A 20901-nucleotide genomic window follows, 5' to 3' on the forward strand; every position below is an offset into this window, starting at 1 on the left:
CACAACTAAAGCTGGAATTGAATAATGTGGGCTACCAAGCATAACAAACTTCACAACTGATTTTAAGGGCACTCTAACACAATGATTACTACAAAAATGTTAAATGCGGGCTCAATCGCAGGCGATCGTAGCCTGCACCACGGCCCAGTATAAACAGCAGAAAGAAAAACTAAAACGAGGAAGAGAGTAGTTTACCGAGCGATGGGCCCATAAGAGAAAAAACAACAACACACAGCGCTTGTAATGCATAATATTTGGCGTGTTTCTCAAACTTTTGTGCTCCTTCTTACTCTGCGTATGAAGCAGCCGAGCCCTCTGTCATCGCAACGCTTCCCGAAATGTTTACATACAAATAAGGTTTATAGTTACTCGCAATATAGGGTCATCGCTGCGGCACTTGCCGGTATTGAAGCTTGGTCGCACTTTTTTCTTTGAAGGTTTGTACTAAAGCTCCGTGTTCAGCGAAAATTACGCCCACGGTAGCAGAGCACCACCGAAGAGCCGGCGTTGGTAAATTTGCCAGCGATGTCAAACTCCACATGTTAAAATGATTCCAGTGCACAAAATAGCGCGCAAAGGCACCCAGAACATCATTTGCAAGTCCTAAAAGCAGACAGCAAGCTCCAATGATCAAGAAGTTGTAATTGTTAGAGCGGTAGCGATAACCTGTAGACTGCGAAACATAAAGTCCCAACCTTATAAATGCGGGTCATGACATAAAATGCACAAATGTTTCGAAGAAATCCAGTTCTCGGCGTGTATCCAATGCAAACATTGGATCTGTCAGTTTTTCAAAAATGGGACTTGTTCAAACAGGAAACCAAAAACTTAGCAATTGAAGCCTCTGCAAGAATCGCGTTCCTAAAGAGACACCACCTTCGTGAGCTTGGGCGCACTCTAACTGAGCTACATGAGCTAGAGAGGGTTAGCCCGGGTGCCTATGTTGAAGAAATTAATAACGTAAAGGCAGAGCTTCAACAAATTGCGACGGAAAGATACAAGGGGGCCCTAATAAGATCTAGGACTCGAAGGTTTCTTGACGAGCAACCTTCACGTCGGGCCCTCAGTGATGAAAGAGAGAATGCTCTTACGAAGGAAATATTGGAAATTCAGTATGGTGGTTGCACATATAGTGATGCTCCTAGTATTCTTGATGCTTTCTATGATTATTATCGAAAGCTGTTCGGCAGTTGTAAAGATCCAAATCAGGGTTTCGATTATAATTACTTACTTGAGAACTTTCCTCGACTAGACGACGAGAAATGTGCTGTAGTAGAGGGACCCATCACTTTGGAAGAAATTAAATCAGCCATTTCAGACCTTCAGAACCAGAAATCTCCTGGCCCAGATGGTATTACTAGCGAATTTTATAAAACATTTTCGCCTTGCCTAATGCCTGTTTTGATGGAAGTATTCCAAGCATCTTATGATGTGGGTTTCCTGCCTCCCACTTTCTATTCAGGCCACACAATATTAATACCCAAAAGCAAAGATACTAATCGGTTGAAAACTGTTGAAGGATATCGTCCAATTTCCCTCTGTAATGTTGATTACAAAATTTTTGCCAAGGTCCTTTGTTCTCGTTTGCACCTGGTTATCATGGTCTTGATAGGTTCGCATCAGGTGTGTGGTATCAGAGGGCGCAGTATTCAAACACACATCCATATTGCACGTTCAGTAATCGAGACAGTATCAGATGAGACAGGCCAAGTAGCTCTGATTCAAATTGACCTGGCGAAGGCGTTTGATAAAGTTCGGCACAATTTCTTGTTCGCGGTCTTGGAGAATGCAAACATTGGTGACGTTTTGCTCAAAGGCATAAGGCTGTGCTATATGAACTCGTATACAAGACTAATTGTTAATCAGGAGCTAACGAAACCAATACCACTGGAATCATCTGTTCGTCAAGGATGTCCACTGTCTCCACTGTTGTTTGGCTTATATCTGGAACCCCTCTGTCTCAGTGTAATTAACAGTGCAGCCATCCGTGGTTTCTCTCTGGCTCAATGTGAAGTTAAGATTTTAGCTTACGCGGACGATATCGCCCTCTTTTGTTCTGACGAAAAGAGTGTACTTGAACACTTGGCTGAACAGTTCTGCGATGTATCAGGCGCGGCCCTTAATTTCGATAAATCCAAAGGTTTTTGGTTGGGACACTGGGGCACTAGACCAAGCCAGTTTGGAGGCATATGCTGGGACTGTAGTCCTCTTCAGTACCTAGGGGTTCCGCTGCACCAAGTTCGTAACAGCGCAGCCTACTGGGATTCACAAATCGTGCCTATGCGGCGACAAACGCAGGCTTGGATGGGTAGGGAACTCTCAGTGTTTGCTAGGGCACAGGTCTATAACATATTTTTGTTTGCAAAGCTTGCGTATGTCCTTCAAGTCCTGCATTGTGCGAGGAGCAAAGTACAAGTTATACACAGAATATTTGCAACATTTGTGTGGCGCTCTCAATGGGAGCCCATGCGGCGTGACAACTTGTTTCTTCCCTTAGAGTCTGGTGGAGTTTGCCTTGTTCACTTGTTTGTGCATCAACTTGTCTCCCGTTTTTTCTTTTTCAAATCGGCAAACCATCCGTTTCTTGTAACTGTGCTCATAAGGCGCCTTAGTCTACATTTGCCTTACTTATTCGCACCAACTGGGCAGGCTCGTGAGGGGCATTTATGGATACTCCTTAAGGAGGTTGCTGACACTTTCAATTTTCTCACTGTGCGTTTCTCTGTAGATTACCTGTATAGCCTCTCGAGAAAGCAGATGACCCAGGCTCTCACTGAGTCTGTTCCCTACACCGTTGTATCGGCAGCCTTATCTGGGGTTTTTGGACACCACTGTTCTAAAGCGTGTTAGCCAAATGTGCATTCAGGCAGCTGCAAAAACCTTCATTTTCAAATTACATACAGCGACGTTGCCTGTCAAGACATTTCTTCACAATAAGGAGATGTTTGTGCCCTGGTCGGTAAATTGTCGTCTCTGTAACGTGCCTGAGACAATTGAGCATTGCTTTATTCTGTGCCGTGATGCTATGTGTTTTTGGGACATACTACAAAGAACTCTTAAAAAGGACATTGAAATTACGCCTTATACAATTAGATTTTTGCCTCCTGACAAAAACTCTGTCGTGCCTTACGATCTATTTGTGTTGATGGGACTGTTCAGCCTTTGGAAAAGCCGCATGATCGACAGGCATGCAGAGCCACCAAGATCGTCCAAATCCGTGTTTCGGGAGCAGTGTGCTTTGGTGAGAAGTGTATATGCTGCACGTGAAGAACCTCCAAACTGGATGCCGTATCTAGACGCATGTGTATGTCTCCCAGACTTTTGATGTTCTAATGATTGTGCATTGTCGGGCTGAGGATATGACGGGCTCGTATTAAGCAGCCCGGTAACTTTAGACATGGACATGTTTAAGTAAGTGGAGTTGTTCCTTTTTACGGAAGTTTTTCCATGCAATAAAGAAAAAAAAATTCTCGGCGTGGCCTAGTGGTTAGCGTGCTGAGCTACGGGTTAGTATGTGCCTAGGAACTGAGTTCGAAGCGCGTCTGGTGCTGTCATTTTTTTTTCTTTATTTTACTCAGTTTTTAGGTTTTTTTTATGGACCTAACTTGTTTCGTTACTTTTTACTATTTAATTTCTATCCCACGCCTTTTTTTCTCCGGGCGAACAGTGCCGCCAGTGCAAAGCGTCAGTATGCCGCGTTCCAGTGCGCCCAGTTTCCAGCGTCATACTGGGACCATAATCAGGTATGGCGCTGGGGCGCTGGGACCAGTGGCACTGGTTTTTGCAATAGGGACGACCGGTAGCTGGAGGACGTAATTACTTTGTACTGTACCTAATCAATATGCATGATATATTAGAGGCAGGAATTTGGGGATTGATAAATGGTAAATAAGCGAGCAAAGACTACATGCACGCAGCCCTTGATGGCGGAGCTTAAGTGTACTCACAGCTGTTGTTCACAAAGTAGACTAGTCATTGTCATAGGTACATCATTACAAAGTTTAATTAATTTTGAAATTCTTTCAAAATATAGTAGAGTGCAAGCAGTAAACGAACCAAGAAGGCAGGCGCCATGAAGCATCGCCTTGTACTAAGCTTGTACGGAAGCTTACACTAACTGGACTCTGGCATTTCAAACTCTACCTATGTCTACATTCCTCTCATGACTAACTTGGGCAACGATATGAGATAGACTCTAAACCATGTGGGGCTATCTTGATATGGAATGGTGTGCATTGTTGTATGTTCTGAAGCTGCACATGGAATATGCGTAATCTCCCTCGTGGAGGGATCCGTTTAATTTAAACCACCGACGTTGCACAGAACCAGGGTATATTTGCTTTTTGTTCCCATAAAAATTCTCTAGCACTGCAAGAATTTGACCGATGATCTTGGGGTCAGCTAGCAGCCGAACGCCAAAGCTACAGAGCCACCGCTGCGGCTACATGTGCTTCCCCTAGAGAAAAATCCCATATCGCGACAAACGGGATTGAACCGCTCCTGTATTATCCCGTATAAATTTCATTCCGGTGTGACCAGTCCTGTACGAAGCTTACTCGGGTTTATTTCGGACAGGTCATGTCCGGTATGAGTTTGAATCCGAACGGTACGGTCCGGTATAGAGTTAATACAGGGCGGACCATTTCCATTATGCATCTCATACATGACATCCCAGTCCGGTATGGATATGAAATGGCGGACCAGTCCTGTATTGACCTCATACACAAGACAGGCCACGTCAGGTTTAACAGAAACCGGACAAACCCGATATGAATGAAACTGACACGGGACAGAGTATTTTCGCTTCTCAACACCATTCGGGCGGATCGTGAAGCTCAACCAGGATGACCACGTCGGAACATGTCTTTGTGCTAAATAAACATGAAACCATACATATTATACGTTACAACTTTTCTGTATATGTGGAGTACGCGTTTTTTCTCAAATACCTAGAAGATAAGAAGATGGGTGCGCTAGCAAGTACACAAACGCATCGCGTTTTGCTTTTGCGTGTGCAACAGTCGCTACAGCTTGTACGAACTTGCGGTGCATCTTCATATCTGCGACTGAAGATCTGCCACCTTCAACGCGAAAGTGCAAGCAAGAACGTAGTGTTTCGTTAGCGAGGATGAAATACGCTCGAGAATAAATGAAACATATCGCTGACAATCGAAATATGCACAGGTCAGCCGGACATTGGGAGTCGCTTCCTCGAGTGTTTACGTACGCAAAACACTTGGTCAGAAGTAAGTTCATTGATGTAGCGGCTCCGCTGGCAGCAGGTGAAGCTAAAACAAGTAGTATTACAAGAGTTGGTGCACCGCATATATCTATATGTAGCAAAATTGCGCGCGTTCGAAGACGATGACAAAACACATAAGCACTAGTAAATTGTGACATCCCGAGGTTTGTCTGCAAGAAAGCGATACATTGTAAAGATGCGGGACACGGATAACCCTGCGTGATAGCCCGGAAAAAGATTCAGCGTGTTTGAATGGCGATCGTTCAATTACAACCACAAATTCTACAGGCTACAAAAATACACAAACTACGAAAGAGCAGCGTAGACTACATAAGCAGAAATATAACCGCTGCCTCCGTATGCTTCCGTGGTGTAGGGGTTAAAGTGCGTGCTTGCTGACCGAGAAGACCGAAGTCTAAAAAACGCGCAAATTTTTTTCTTTTCCATTTTTCTGTCTTTTTATTCTTTTTTTTTTCGTTTTCAAATATTATTGTATTATTCTGTAGCTCTGCATGATTTCTGCAGCCTGGCGTCCAGTTTTTCTTGTGAAACAAAGGCCGCGGACTATACAGGAATTTTTGAAATGAGAGCTCCGCGCGGTTTAATTTCGGTTAAGCCTGTATCAATTAACCAGAAACCGGACGAACGTGTCATTTCCGGAACTGATACCGGGCAGAGTTTTTCCACTTCTGAACAGAAGGCGGGCCGATCGATGAAACGCAACCAGAATGACCATGCCAGACACGCCAGCGCACTAAATAAGCATGATACCAAACATATAGAACTATTCTCTATACGAAGACACGCATTGTTTCACAAATACCTCGAAAATACGAAGCCGTTGAAGTGTGCACTAGGAAGCATGTACGTTCGTCGCGTTGCTTTTGGGCGTGCAACAGTCACTGCAGCTCGTACGATCTTGCGGTGCGTCTTCATATCTGCGACTGAAGATCTGCCACCTTCAACACGAAAGTGGAAGCACGAACGTATCGTTTCGCTAGCAATGACAAAAAACTGCTCGATATAAAATAAACAAACATCGCTGACCATCGAAAGACGCGCAGATAGCCGCGCACCGGGCGACGCGTTCTCGAATGTTTACGTATTGAGACCGCTCATTGGAAGTGTATTCATTGACGTCGCGGCTCCACTCGTAGCACGTCAAGCTGAAACGCCCTGTATTAAAAGTATTTAGTGCACCGGATATCTCTGTATGTAGGAAAACTTACAAGCGTTCGTAGACGATGAAAAACACATCAGCACTAGTAAATTATATCTTGAGGTTTGCCTGCAACAAAGCGACGCATTATAAAAATACGAGACATTTGTAAACCATCGTGATAGCCTGGAAAAAGATTCAGCGTGTTTAAAGGGCGATCAGTGAATTACGGCCATCAACCCTACAGCGAAAAAAATATACGAAGTACGAAAAAGGAAAATTAGCTACACATACTGAATAACAACCATTGTAACTCTAAGCCACTGTATACAGAGTAGTGAAGAAGACGAAGACGCTGTTCAAAGCGGTTGCGTTTCGCGATGTTCTCAACTCAAAGGCTTCAATCGGCCTCTGGACGAGGTACTGCTCAGGCTAATGCTAGCAGCAATGAATACCGGATTGTTTTGCCCCGTCTCCCAACAGGTAAGCTGGTCGCTGACTCCGTTTTCTTGCATGCGGACCTTGCCCGACGCCCGTACCGGGCACAAGACTTCAGAGACTCCCGTCAGAATGTTGTGGACCTCAAGGAAATTAGTTCAATTGGCCAATTTCAAATGTCTCATGTATGGATGGTCACCTGCAAGTCTGCACAATCGAAAGAGAAATTGGTGGCTTGCGGTGATCTTGTCGTTAAGAGCCGCCGTTGTGTCGTTGTGGACCCAGAACCAAAACGTGGTGAAATTGAATCTTCTGTGGCTTCCCGAACGCTTGGAAGATGCCTTCCTACGTGAGGCACTACAGGCGTACGGGAAGGTGACTTCCATTTCGACGGAAAATTTTAAAGTGGCGGATATGGAAGATTTGAGAACGCTGAACCGGGATGATGTTGTGTCTCTCGCTGAAGGAGTCGGCGTTGGCGACGTCCCGCATGCACTGACTATTTGTGGTATACAGAGCCTTGTTTTAATACCAGGGAGGCCACCGCTCTGCCTCCGATGCACCCGTGTTGACCACATCCGTAGGCACTGCCGTACTCCGCATTGTGACGACTGCCGACGGTTCGGTCACATTGTAGAAGAGTGCATCGTTACCTATGCGTACAAGTTGCGGCATTGTGTGCGGCCACCGGAAGACGTCATACAAGAGCATATTATGGACGCCACAGAAGTGCTTGACGCGGCTGGTGTCCTCTCAGTTGCTACTGTGGACACGGCTACCACAGCTAATACAACGGTTGTTCCTCAAGGTGACTCCAAGGAAAGTAAGACGCTGCTTCGATATGAGACGCCGAATCCGGCACATGATAAGGAGCCTGCCACCTGTTCTAATGCTGCCAAAGATACCGCCCCGGTTACTCCAGCCACGGAGGTCAACGCCGAGGAAGAGCTTGCAGGTCAGCCCACTCTACCTGCAGCTGAGGCCGTCCCTCTTGTTGAAGAGCATCTTCATCAGCGCAAGAGAAAATCCGCATCTGACGCGAGTGAAAATGATGATCTGGTAAGCGTGAAGCATCGCCGCCGCCGGCGCACGTCAAAACACAAGGGGAAGTGCCAACGTTCGCGTTCCCGCAGTCGTGGTGGAGGTCCGGAGGCGACGTCGCCGTCTCCGGAGAGACAAATGCAAGCCTAGTTAGTCCTTGTGTGGTCACCATGGCGACCTCTGAGGAGCTAGTGTTTGCAACGCTGAATGTGCGTGTGTGTTGTGTATCTTCTCTTGTGTTTGTGTTTGTTGCGCCACATTTCTGAATACGATGCAGCACCAACTTGCCCCTCAAGCCGTTATTTTGGAACGTGGGAGGCTTTAGGTCTCATCAGAAGCAGGTGGAACTTCGTCGACTTTTCAGCAGCAGGCGGCTTGATTTTGTCGCCGTCCAGGAAACGAAGATTGAGTGAGCAGGACACAGAGAGGGCACTAGGACCCTTTTTGTCTGATTACAATGTTATTGTGACGCATGCTATTGGTTTTTCGGCGGGTAGCTTCCTATTTCTGCGAAGGGCTCTCCCTTATTCTGGGTTATCTTACTATACTGACTCTGATGGGCGGCTAATGAGTTGTGATTTTTTGCTCCACGGGAAGCCATGAAGACTTATCAACATTTATGCTTTTAATAGTGCAGCTGAGCGTGTTGATACGTTTGAAGCCTTGACTAACCTCCTAGATTGTGATAAGAATGTTGTGCTAATGGGAGACTAATTGTGTATGTTGCATGAATTATCGTGCTGGGCCTAGTGTACACAGATACAGAAGTGGCGAAGTGTTGTCGCGTGTTATAGATGATTCAGGACTCATTGATACAGGGGCCTCATGTCATGCAACTACACTATTCACGCATATCCAGGGGAGGTCCCACGCGCGCCTAGACAAGATTTCTGTTTCTTCCACGCTGATTTCCCGTGATTTGTTGTGTGAAACTGTAGCGGTTTCGTTTTCAGATCATTGTGTGGTGGTTTCTCGGCTCGGGAGAACTTACTGTTCAAAATTTAGGCCGCAATGGGAGCTTTAGAAGCTAAATTCTTCACTTGTAAATGATCAGGCGTTTGCCTTTCGGATACGCTCCCAGCTACAAGTGTGTTTGACAGGTGCCATGCCAATATTTGCTGCATGGGAGCTGTTTAAACAGGAGGTGCGGATATATCTATTGAAATTGCGTCTGTTAGGTCATTTTACAGGAAATTACAAGAGAGGACATTGCATAAGAGTTTGTATTACCTCTATGAATTAGAATGTGAGGCACCTGGAGTATATTTAGACGAAATTGCTAGGGTAAAGTGTGACTTACAAAAACAGGACGCTGCAAGATACATGGGGCGCCCGAGTTCCATCTCGTACAAATCGTGCATTGCACCCTGAAACCCCTACGCGACAAGCTCTATTTGATGAGCACCGTAATGCTACGGCCAAATTGATACCGGGAATGATGTCCAATGGCACCCTAGTAAAGAAAACGTGTGACAAATCTCTGTGTTTGTGAGCTATTACACGACACTGTTCAGTGACGCTTCTGGTACTTCTAATTCGGATCTACTAGCTAACTTTAAAGCTCTTATAACGCCTTTATCAGATGAAGACTGTGCTCTTATCAATGGCCCTTTCATGTTGGAAGAAATAGAGCACGCACTTGACCAATTACCCCTCTCCAAAACATTTGGCCCTGATGGCATATCGTGCGGGTTTTACAAAACTTTTCAACTTTTGCTGAGCCCTATCTTGCTGCAGATCTTCGCTTTAGGTTTCGATGTGGGGTTCCTTCCTCAGTCCTTTACTAGGAAACACACAGTCTTAATTCCAAAGAGTACGGATAAAGAACAATTGCTCTCAGTCGATGGCTATAGGCCAATCACGTTGGCAAATGCGGACTACAAAATTTTTGCAAAAGTTCTATCGAATCGTTTACAGTATGCCATGACGGTTCTCATTGGCCCTCATCAGACGTGTGGCTTGAGTGGACACTCCATACAAAAAACATGCATATTGCACGTACAATTATCGAATATTACTTTGGCTTTTATGAGCAGCTTGCTCTACTCCAGATTGACCTTGCGAAGGCATTTGATCGTGTCGGCATTCGTTTCTATTTTCTCTTCTCGAGCGTGCAAATGATGAATCAACTGTACTGAAAGGGGTGCAACTTTGTTACGACAACTGTTCCACTCGCTTGATTGTTAACGGTGATCTCTCAAAGCCTGTGCCAATTCGATCGTCCGTGAAGCAGGGTTAACCTATGTCACTGCTGCTCTTTGCCCTCTACCTAGAACCACTTTGTTTGAGTGTACTGCAACACCACAGTATCCATGGTTATGTTGCCTTCAGTAACAAAGTGAAAGGGCTTGCGTACGCCGACGATTTGGCGTTTTTCTGCACAGACAAACCCAGCATTGACAAAATTATAACCATCATTGAGCTGTTTGGGATTGTATCTGGCGCTCAAATGAATAAGTCTAAGAGTTCGGATCTATGGTTCGGTTCATGGGGAGCAATGCCGACTTATTATGCTGGAATTGAATGGTGTCGTGTTCCCCCTAAATACCTTCGATTCCCCTTCATGCATTCAAGTTTAGTGGACGTTACCGGAAAGAGCGGGTCACGGCACTCAAAAGCTATGCTCAGACTTTTGTTCCGCACCGCCTATCAATTTTAGTCGAGCACAGGCATGTAACATGTTTCTGGCTACAAAACTTTGTTCTTTTACAGGTACTCCATTGCGCGAGGAATTACATCCACAGGTTTCACAGAACGTTTGCGACGCTCATATGGTCGTCCAGTTTTGAGCCTATGAGGCGCGATAACTTATTCAGGCCTGTTTGTGCTGGCGGACTAGGTTTGACACATCTCTATATCAGACAGTTAGAAGCTCGTTGCTTCTTTTTCCGTAATAGCTCCCATCCAATTACCAGAGCATCCCTGCACACTAATCTAGTGAACCTTCTTCCAAACTTAGTGGTCTCTTGGTTTGGTTTTATGTGGTTTCATGAAAGAAATTTACGATTCAGTGCGTTTTCTGGCGGTTTGCTTTTCTTATGAGTACTTATTCTCTGTTTCACGGAAAAATATAAGCCATAATTTCATATCTATGTTGTTCCCGCCTCCCTTAAATCGTTCACTCAATTCCAATAATATGGAGCATGATGTGTTAAAAAGGGTGCGCAAAATGCTGATCTCGCCTTCTACTGAAACATTTTTCTTTAAACTTCATACCAAGGTTTTGCCTTTTAAAGTGTGGCTTCAGAAAAAAATATTTTCGTTTCTTCTGTTAATTGCCGGTTATGTGATACACCTAAAACCATCGAACACTGGTTTATTGCCTGCAAAGATGCAATATTATTTTGGGACGTTCTGTAAAGAACATTGAAGAAAGGCTTTATTTTGAATTGCCACCATGTGCGTTATTTGATAACCACCGAACATGACCACGAATCCTTTGACATGAACTTCCTCCATGGACTGCACAGCCCATGGAAAACTCGTATGTTGGACCGGAATGCTGAACCTCTAATCTCCCCCGCTACTCATTTTGGTCAGATGGTACACCAGCTTAGAGACACTTACGAAGATAGTGACCATCAACCTGACTGGCTGCCATTTTTGATGTGTTGTCTTTACTTGCCACCGTTTTAGTGAAGTTGTGCTAAGTCGTATTTTAGTTGAGTGGTGTTGTGTTGTATGTTCCAATTGGACGTTTCGCCCACAGGCTGATTACTCTGTAAATAATGTTTATAACTCTACGCTGAATTTAAAAGCATGTAATAAACACCATGCTGAAAAAAAAAAGCGTAGTGGTTAAGGTGCCCGTCTAAAGACCATGAGGGCCGAGGTTCGATTCCATAATTGGTAATAAAAGTTTTTTATTTTATTTATTATTTTCTATGTAGTCGTATTATTTTGTATTGTTTCATGCTTTTTCCACCCTGGCGACGCGTTTCTTTCCGGAAGCGAGGGCCGTCAACCATACAGGCCATTCCGCGCTGTTTCATTCCGGACTTTCCAAGGCAGTACAGGAATTTCCTGAAACAGCCAACAATCCTGTATCCCAGATTCTGTACAGTAAACCTGTATGCGATTTCCTGTACAAAAGTTATAAGGATTTTTCAGTAGGGTCCTGTTTAGACGGTTGGGATTACTTGACACGAGTTCTCGTATTATGTCACACCAGCCGGACCATGATGATTAGTTTGTGCGTGTGACAACGCTCAAATGCCCCCTGATCTTCCCAAAGACCCTTTTCCTTTTTACAGGGTGGCACGAGTCATAACTTCCCGCAAAATTACTGCCCCAGTCAAGGAGAGCAAAAGGCTATGATGGAAGTTTGTTAGCTTGTTGGCATATCATATTATGTTCGTAAATCATTATAGTTAGTAAACTGGGGCCGAAATATGTGGGAGGAACATATAAACTGGGTTAAACCCCTTTACTGGATTGCTCGTGTCCCTCCCACCTAGTCATGTCCCTGTTGGCAAGGTACAGTTTTTCTAACAAAAGGAAGACGATTGCTTGAAACGTAGTCCTTAAGGGCTAAAATTGTTATAAAAGAGAGCAAAATATATAGTGTCATATTCGTAGCAATGAGAGCTGGTGCGTCAAAATTGTTGCAAACAGACCGCGCCTACTCAGTGGTAAAAAAGGGGGATTTTGTGTAAAACTGCGAAACAAGGCAGTAAAGCGTGCAATGCCCACTGTATGCAGACATTGAAGAAAACAATGAGTAAACACTGGCACAACGGGGCCACAAATCGGCGAAAACATAACTCGGTGGTGCATATTATTTTACACGGGTGATAAGAGGACGTTTCCGGTAACAAAAAACTAAATTGATGGCCCCTACGGTTTCCACGTGTGAATGTACGTAATAGTTTTTTGAACACTCAGAAGGGTAAAAAGGCAGGACATCTATGAAGTCTCTTAAGTGGTGCATGTGAGAAATGGCACAACAATTAAGGCGAAAGCCTTTAATGACTCATCACTGTCGTCAGCAAAAGTGTCACGCTTTAGCGGTTGCTGTGGTACTTAAAAAATAACTAATAAACTTTGTCTCCTACCGGGGAATCGAATCTCCATCCCTTGGATCGCCTGCCCAGCGTGTTACCACAACGCTCTTCATAATTACCCTTGTCTGCAGTGAGAATTAAGCTTCGATTGAGGAGGTATGATCTGGATCTAAATTTCATTAGAATATGCTGTGGAAGTGAGGAATCGATTTCAAGAATTAGATCTAGAAGACAGAGAGCCCGAAGAGATGTGGACCGATGTTCGTGATATAATACAAGAAGCTACTAAGGTAGTTCCAAAGCAAAAGAAATGCAAGAAAGAAAACTGGTTATCTGAAGAGGCTTTGCAAATAGCTGAGGAAAGGAGGATGGCAAAAGTTATGGGGGAAAGAGAAAGATACAAGGTTCTCAATGCGGATTTTCAGAAAATAGCAAGGAGAGATAAGAATGCCTTCCTTAACATACAGTCCCAAGCAGTTGAGGACAACAGCCAATTAAGGAACACAAGAGCTCTGTATAAGACAATCAAAGATATCAAAGGAAGCTTCTGTGATAAGCTGGGCGTGATAAAGGACAAACGAGGCAAGGACCTCACTGAAGTCTCAGAGATAAAGAAGAGGTGGCAGGAATACACAGAACTGTACAAGAAGGTCCCGAAAGTGCAAACCCAACATAAGACAGTTGTGATTACTGATCTCGAGCCGGGTATCCTGAAGAGTGAAGTTGAGTGGGCCATAGCCAGCCTTGCTAAGAACAAAGTTAGCGGAATTGATGGTATTCCAGCTGAGTTGCTTCAAAACCTCAACCATGACGCTGCTAACATTCTGCATACATTATGTCAGAAGATTTGGACAACCGAGCAGTGGCCACAGGATTGGAGGAGGTCAGTTTACATCCCCAACCCAAAGAAAGGCAGTGCAAAGATTGTTCCAACTATCGCACGATCGCGCTTATTTCGCATGCTAGCAAGGTGATTTTGAAAATCCTCCAAGGTAGGCTGCAGCAGTATGTGGATCGGGAGCTTCCGGACGTGCAAGCTGGGTTTCGCAAGGGCAGAGGAACTAGAGACCAGATTGCCAACCTTCGCAGAAAAGTGGAAAAAGCAAGAGATTTCCAGAAACCCATGCACTTCTGCTTTATTGATTATGCAAAAGCGTTTGACTGCGTATATCACAGCAGATTGTGGCAAGCTCTCCAAGAGATGGGAGTTGCAAGTCACCTCATCTGTCTCCTCAGGAACCTGTATGAAGGGCAAGAGGCCACAGTCTGAACTGGGCATGGTCTTACTGATTGGTTTCCGATCGAGAAAGAAGTGAGGCAAGGCTGCATACTGTCGCCCTGCCTATTTAACATGTATGCAGAGTGCATCATGAGGAAGGGCGGTCTGGACGAGTCTTCAGCTGGCGTGAAGATTGCTGGAAAACGTATCAACAACCTTAGATATGCGGATGATACCACTTTAATGGCAGAAAGTGAAGTGGAACTCAAAGGACTTCTGATGCGCGTACAAGAAGAGAGTGAGAAGTTTGGGCTTAAAGTGAACATTAAAAAGACAAAGATCATGGCGTCTTGCCCTATCAAGTCCTGGAGCATCAATGGAGAAGTGGAAGCTGTGACAGATTTTCTCTTCTTGGGCTCCAAGATTAATTCGGAAGGAGACTGCAGCCATGAAATTAGGAGATGCCTGCTTCTGGGAAAGAGAGCAATGGTTAGCCTTGACCGCCTAGTAAAGAGCAGAGACATTAGTCTGCCAACCAAGATCCGTATAACTCGTTGCTATGGTCTTTCCAGTTGTGATGTATGGATGCGAGAGTTTGACTGTGAAAAAGGCTGACCGCCGAAGAATTGACGCATTTGAATTGTGGTGCTGGCGAAGATTCTTGAGAGTTCCTTGGACTGCCAGAAGATCAAATCAGTCGATATTGTCGACCATAAACCCTGACTGGTCATTGGAGGGTCAAATTCTAAAGTTAAAACTCAGCTACTTTGGTTATCTGATGAGAAGAGAGGAGTCGCTGGAGAAAGATTTGATGTTGGGAAAGGTTGAGGGTCGCCGGAGAAGGGGTAGGCAGCGAACGCGATGGTTAGATGGCATCCTCGAGGCACTGCAGATGAAGTCATGTGATGTTATGAAGATGGTGAAAGACCGGAAAGCGTGGCGTGACATGGTCCATAGGGTCACGAAGAGTCGGACACGAGTGAACGACTGAACTGAACTGACAGTGAGAATGATAGCGAGATTTCGCGAGTGACAGGCACTGCGCCTTTCCTTTCCTGGATGCGAATTATAGAACGCCGGTGAACTTTAATTCGTTCAATGAGATGCTGGTTGTGTTCGACAAGGGGCGCGCGATGTACCGTCACGACAGGTAATGACGTTACAAGGGGATTCATTCATTACGAAGCTGACCCCAGCGGGCGATCAATTCCGGCGTCCGTGCTCCCTTTCCTTTGCCGCTACCTCGAACGCCGCACCGCACAGCAAACAGAAGCAGACGCAGATGTCAAGGAGGCGTTAGTATAGCAGGCATCAGCGCTGTTTGAAATTGATTTACAGGATAGAAAAGGGATAGAAACGTTTTATGCTGCGAATGACAGTCAAATATTCATCTTGAGCTACCTAATATATAGTTTTGCTATCAAATTGTGTTGCCGCTATCTTCCCAATAGAGGCGCTTATTTTTCGAATTTTTTTAAAGAATCAGTAAAGCATGATTTTTGGTTACTTGAACGAATGTTGACGGTTGGTATATGTTTATCACGTGAATCATTTATTTATTTTTAAAGATTGCCCAGTTATCATGTGTTGATTGAATGTCATATGTAGCTTCTTATGCAGGAAAGTAGGTCTTAAGTTCTTGATTTATCGCCCCTTAATGACTATTTTCTTAAAGTGTTACAGTCTTCTTCAAGGTCATATTTGGTATTACAAGAAAAAAGCAGGCGGCTGGAATGACATTTTGGTCTATAATTCTCTGAAGGTAAGTAATGAATGAGACGGCATCGGGTTTACTAGCCAAAATAAAGTCAAGAATGATTTTAGATTACGATAAGGTGCGCGTTGGTTCTGAAAGCAATTGTGATAAATTACCGTTGAAATGTATTTCAATAAGGTTGCCTTTTGCGGAACCTACTATTGATGCAGGTGGAAGATTACGCCATTCTATGTTTGGGAAGTTAAAATACCCGAAAAGGAGGATAGAGGCACTTGGGGTAGCTTGCTGTGGGTTAGATTAGGTTGTTATTTTGCTCGTTAGAAAAGTCATGGGTGGAATGGGGACGCCTGTAGGATACTCCCAGTAAAAGTGCTATTGGTTATGAATGACACAGTAACTAAATTATTCCGGTCTTAGATTAGACGTTGTGGGGCTCCGCAGCCTCTTTAGGTGTTTTAAACCACGCGCGCGTTTTCCTATTTGTGTTGTGTTTGCGCGAGCAGCGCGAGTGTGCATGAGTGAGCAGATAATCTTGGGGGCGGGATGTTAGCGGCAAAAGACGAGAGCAGATACGCGCGTCGAAGCAAGGCGCGAGGCCTTTTTTCGCCCCGGCGGGGCAAGCAGCGAGCGTCATGGACCAGCGGGGTGTGCACGGACTACGGAAAGAAGACCGGCGACACGAAGGTGGAAAGAGTGCCTGCAGAAACAGCCTGGGCGTATTCGCGTGAGTTGGTGTAACGCGAGGAGCAATGCTTCTTGTTCCGCCGTGAGCGCTTTGGCCTTATTGCTCGCCCTATTCGCTCCTCAGTGTGTTTTGTCTCGCCGCGGTAAAGCCCTGACATGTTTCCCGCTTCTCTTCGCTGTTCTATTGTCGCGCGCATGAACAGCATGTTCTCAGCGCAGTAGCGCCTGATGTTGTTTCCTTTCTTTTCAATGCATTTTCGTTTATCCGGAATAAAGCGGGGTTATTAAGAGACTGGATTTGTCACTCTTCAGTCGAGACCATGGCTCGCGGACCGGTTTTTTGAAGGCGAGGCCTTCATCTGGCGCCCAATGTGGGGCCTGAACCCATGACCCTGAGGTTAAGTCTCATGCTCTACGGACAGAGCTAGCCGGGCCCTCTGTCGCTCACTGTTAAGTCAAAGTCCCTTCACGTCTAAATGACGAGTGACGCCATAAAACGTCATTATTTCAGCTGTGAGAATCGGAGCGGTGACCATGACAAACGATTTCTAGGGAAGTCTGCTCTGAACAGCTGCCAACTAGCATATCCGTTATGCTGTCGGAGTGTAGCTCGCCCTGATAGAAGCGTCCATTCAGTTCGTGGTGACATCCTCGATCATATTGATAAAGCCATACAACTGATTGAACGGATAAAGGAGGCCTTCCCGTTCACAGTATTTTGTTATCCTCTCCTCTTTGTTATCCTCATTACTTCATCTTTTTTTCTTGTACGATATGCACCTAAACATCGAGATCATAAGGCGGGTGGCCCGAAATGGAACTCGCATACTGGGCTCGTGTCGTTCAGGCACTCGTCAGCTCTGTGATCTCTGGTCCGTTGAGATTCTCCTACTCATTCCGCCTGTTTTTATCCTTGGAAAGGCCAAAGACATTGATGCTGGTGATTACGACGCAGCTGCTGATTTCGTGGTGCCGGTTTTATGTAAACCACGATTTACAGGGAGGCTTAGAGCGAGAAAGACAAGGATAAGAGAGTGACACAGGACGGTCGCTCGTCTGCTCGCGCTAAACCTCCCTGTAAATCATGGCCTGCCAACTGTACCGAAACTCAGCTTTGCTTAAACTATGTGAACCGTACTTGCGCGGGCAGAGGAGACTTATCGGGAGATATAGGACAGTGGTCGTACAACCAGAAAGTTCGGTCAAAAATCAGGAGTCTCCCGGGGACGTCAGCAGAGTTGGCAGGCATGCAGAAGAGCCTTGCAACTCGGCCAAGTTGATGCCTGCGGTTAGCTTGTGATCCACGAGCTCATGGCTTTCCTCTGCATCGGCGATTCTGCAGAACGTGGCAATGCTCTGCCCCAGGCACTCTGCGGCCTCCGCAGAACAAGCTCGCGAGGCCGTAGGCAGTCGGTAGCATAACGTGACTCAATCATACTTCTCTGGTCCAGCACCTGTTCGGCCTTCGGCCTCGCTCAACATTTTTAACGCACGACGCGCCAACGCCAGATCGTTGCGAAGAATAGCCCTATATTCATTGTAATCGGCCATTACAGGAGTTCAATGCAAATGCTAACACTTGAATTGGTTATGAGCGAAACAGTAACTAAATTATTCCGATCTTAAATTAGACGTTTACAACAAAACATAACATTTGCTGACGATCTGCTATGAGAACACCACCGCTCTTTAATAATTCACGATCACTTGGGTGAACTTTGATGTCAGACAAGTTGCGCCACAACTTTGATATCACTAACGTCATTTTGTAGCCAGTTTTCTGTTAGAATAAGCAAGTTGCCTTGTGTTGATGCGATGATGTTAGAAACGAGCCTAATCTCCTCTGAAGATAACTGCGTACGTTAGTGAAGATTGCGGGAAACGAAAGATCCCTTCTGGGAGTTAGTGTACTCTGTCTCTATTTATGGGATGCGGTGACTGCTACTCGATTTCTGTTAGTTATACACATCGTCGAAAGCTTACCATTTAGGGCCAATGCGATCTGAATTTGAGTCCGGACTTAATCAAGACTCAGATCATGATCTGAGCGTGAATGAGCCCGCGAGAGTCGATACATGTGTGCGTCCGCCGACCTGTGGGTGATTATAAAATGGTCTGATCCTTGCGCCTGGAACCGAAACGCAGTGAGTCTGGTGAAACTAATAAAGGGGGGCGCCACTCGCGAATAAAAAAGATAAAAATGCCGAATTAAAAAAAAAACACGAACAAGGTGGCAGCAATGCGAGCACGAAAACGCAGAATTATTCCCTCCTGAACAAAAATCCAAACGGGTTGTTTATTACTTAGAAATATTTTATCGCGCCTTTCAAATAAAAAAACTCAACTGCACTATATCTCAGTTTTCACCACTTATGATCTAGTCATCCGAAACGGGTGTCGTGCTGTGCGCAGTTCATTTTGGTCATTTTGCATTTGACGCTGACTCTAGTCACTGTAAGCGAAAACGCGATCAATTTATAGCTGTTGCTCAAGATGAAAATCGAAATACCTGCAAATTGTACTCAACCCCATCCCGTCTTTGTGCATATGCGTGTTGAATTGCATTGTTGATCGCAGCGTCAGTACAGCTCCTTAGTCGGCGGTCATTTTGAGTAGATTCCTTGGGCAGTCAGAGTACTTTTCGTGTTCCTGCATACGATATCGTGTGCTATACAATGACACAATTTATCTAAGTATCTGTAAGATGCTTGGATATCGCGTCTTCAATTTCTTAAATTTCAGTACACAGGGAAGCGTGCGACCCCCGAGTACGGATCGTTTGTTCGTGCTGCCCAGAAGCTTGTCACCTGTTTCGGGATCTTTTCAGCGCATGGCCGCTGTTCGGCGCCTTATTGTTTGATTAGTTCTCAGAATGGTCATGTGTTTCAATCTTGGGGCGCAAAATTTTGAGCTGTCAAAATGGCTTCTTGCAGTGCCGTCAAAATGACGTTAAGTTGCAGACACATCTTTAGCAGAGCTATTCACGCCGCCTGAATATTAGATATCAGTAACTGCGGACGGAAAAAAAAAATAAAACTGGTATAGATGATTGGCAGGAAAACACATATGCTTGTATTACGGATGAGATAAAAGGTACTATTCCTGTAATCTGACTGGTTCACGTTGTGCAGCGAGAAATACGTCATGCATACGCATCAGACTGTTATGACAAAATGAAGTTTCATGACATAAACAATGTGCTGTCATTGACGAAAATGGCAGAAGTTGGGCGCCACGTTAGGCGAGTGCATAAAGCGGCGAATTTGATGTGGAGTACAGGAGGCTGTCAACTCACTTCAGTTTGGTACAAAATTACTCTCGGTGGTAATGTAAGCTGAGACATCTTGCTGTAATTACAGAAAGTACTGAAACGACGCCATAAGAGTAGTTTTCAGCCGCACAACTTTTTGAAGGATTAAAATGGAAGCGCAAATTTACAGCCGCACGAGGGCACTATCTGTCTTCCCGTCGCAAACGCTTTGCTCTCGCAGAGAAACCATTGATCCGTGAGGTTGTTGCCAAGCGAAGCAATGGCGGTCTGCTAACTCAAGCGGCTTATCTGCGCGAGATGAGGCCTTTCAGAGAGCACTGCGACGCTTCCGAATTATCTGAATGGACAGTTCGTAAGTGCGACCACCCGAGGAGTCATATGGTGCTGCGACAGGCTCGGCGGCACTGTTAGACGCACGATGCTGAACTTCGTACTTTTCTTTGCACAGGCGCTCTGGAATGCAGTGGATCGGGCTGTGGCGACTTCCATGTGTCCGCGGGCCATCTGTCTTTTGTGACGTTGGTGACGCGACATCGGTAACCAAGTTTGCCTACGGGTCTGTTTGTGTCGCATATATCGGTGCCATCAGATGGAAACCGCATGGAAGGACTATCGCCGTTACCTCGTTTGGACACATCGTTTGGCGCAGCGGCAACATCCGAGACTTCGTGGGAACGGCCTAAAACGACTGGACGGACAGCAGATCTCTTCAGTGGGCTCGGCGGCACCGTTAGACGCATGATGCTGAACTTCGTACTTTTCTTTGCACAGGTTAGTGACAAATGGTCATTCACAAGTTGCCTTAGAAGCGATTGTGCCTGCCTTGTCGTGCTGCCGAGCCCCCAGTGTATTTGTTGTTGCTACCATGAGTAATCGCGAGTACTTTGCATGCTGTTGAAGCTAAGTGGCGATGTGGAGGAGAACCCTGTGCCTGATGAACAGAAACTGGATCAAATTCTGAGCACTGTCACGGAAATTAAGCCTACCTAAACTGCTTTGCGAGGTGGATTTGAGGGTGTTCAGTTCAGGCTCTCTGAAATAGAAGCCACATTAGCGTCGCTAAAGCTATGTAATGAAAAAGTGCAGAAATGTGAGGAATCTGTAGTGGTGATGCATAAGGAATTGTT

General features: G+C 45.3%; 1 pseudogene; it reads left to right on the top strand.

Moving 5' to 3' along the window:
* The first annotated feature begins 4824 nt into the window (after positions 1 to 4824).
* LOC146177740 (uncharacterized) lies at positions 4825 to 9479 on the top strand (annotated as a pseudogene).
* Positions 9480 to 20901: the final 11422 nt, after the last annotated feature.

Source organism: Amblyomma maculatum, chromosome 10 (assembly GCF_055883805.1).
Source record: "Amblyomma maculatum isolate TAMU_Amacu chromosome 10, ASM5588380v1, whole genome shotgun sequence".
Taxonomy (NCBI): Eukaryota; Metazoa; Arthropoda; class Arachnida; order Ixodida; family Ixodidae; genus Amblyomma; species Amblyomma maculatum.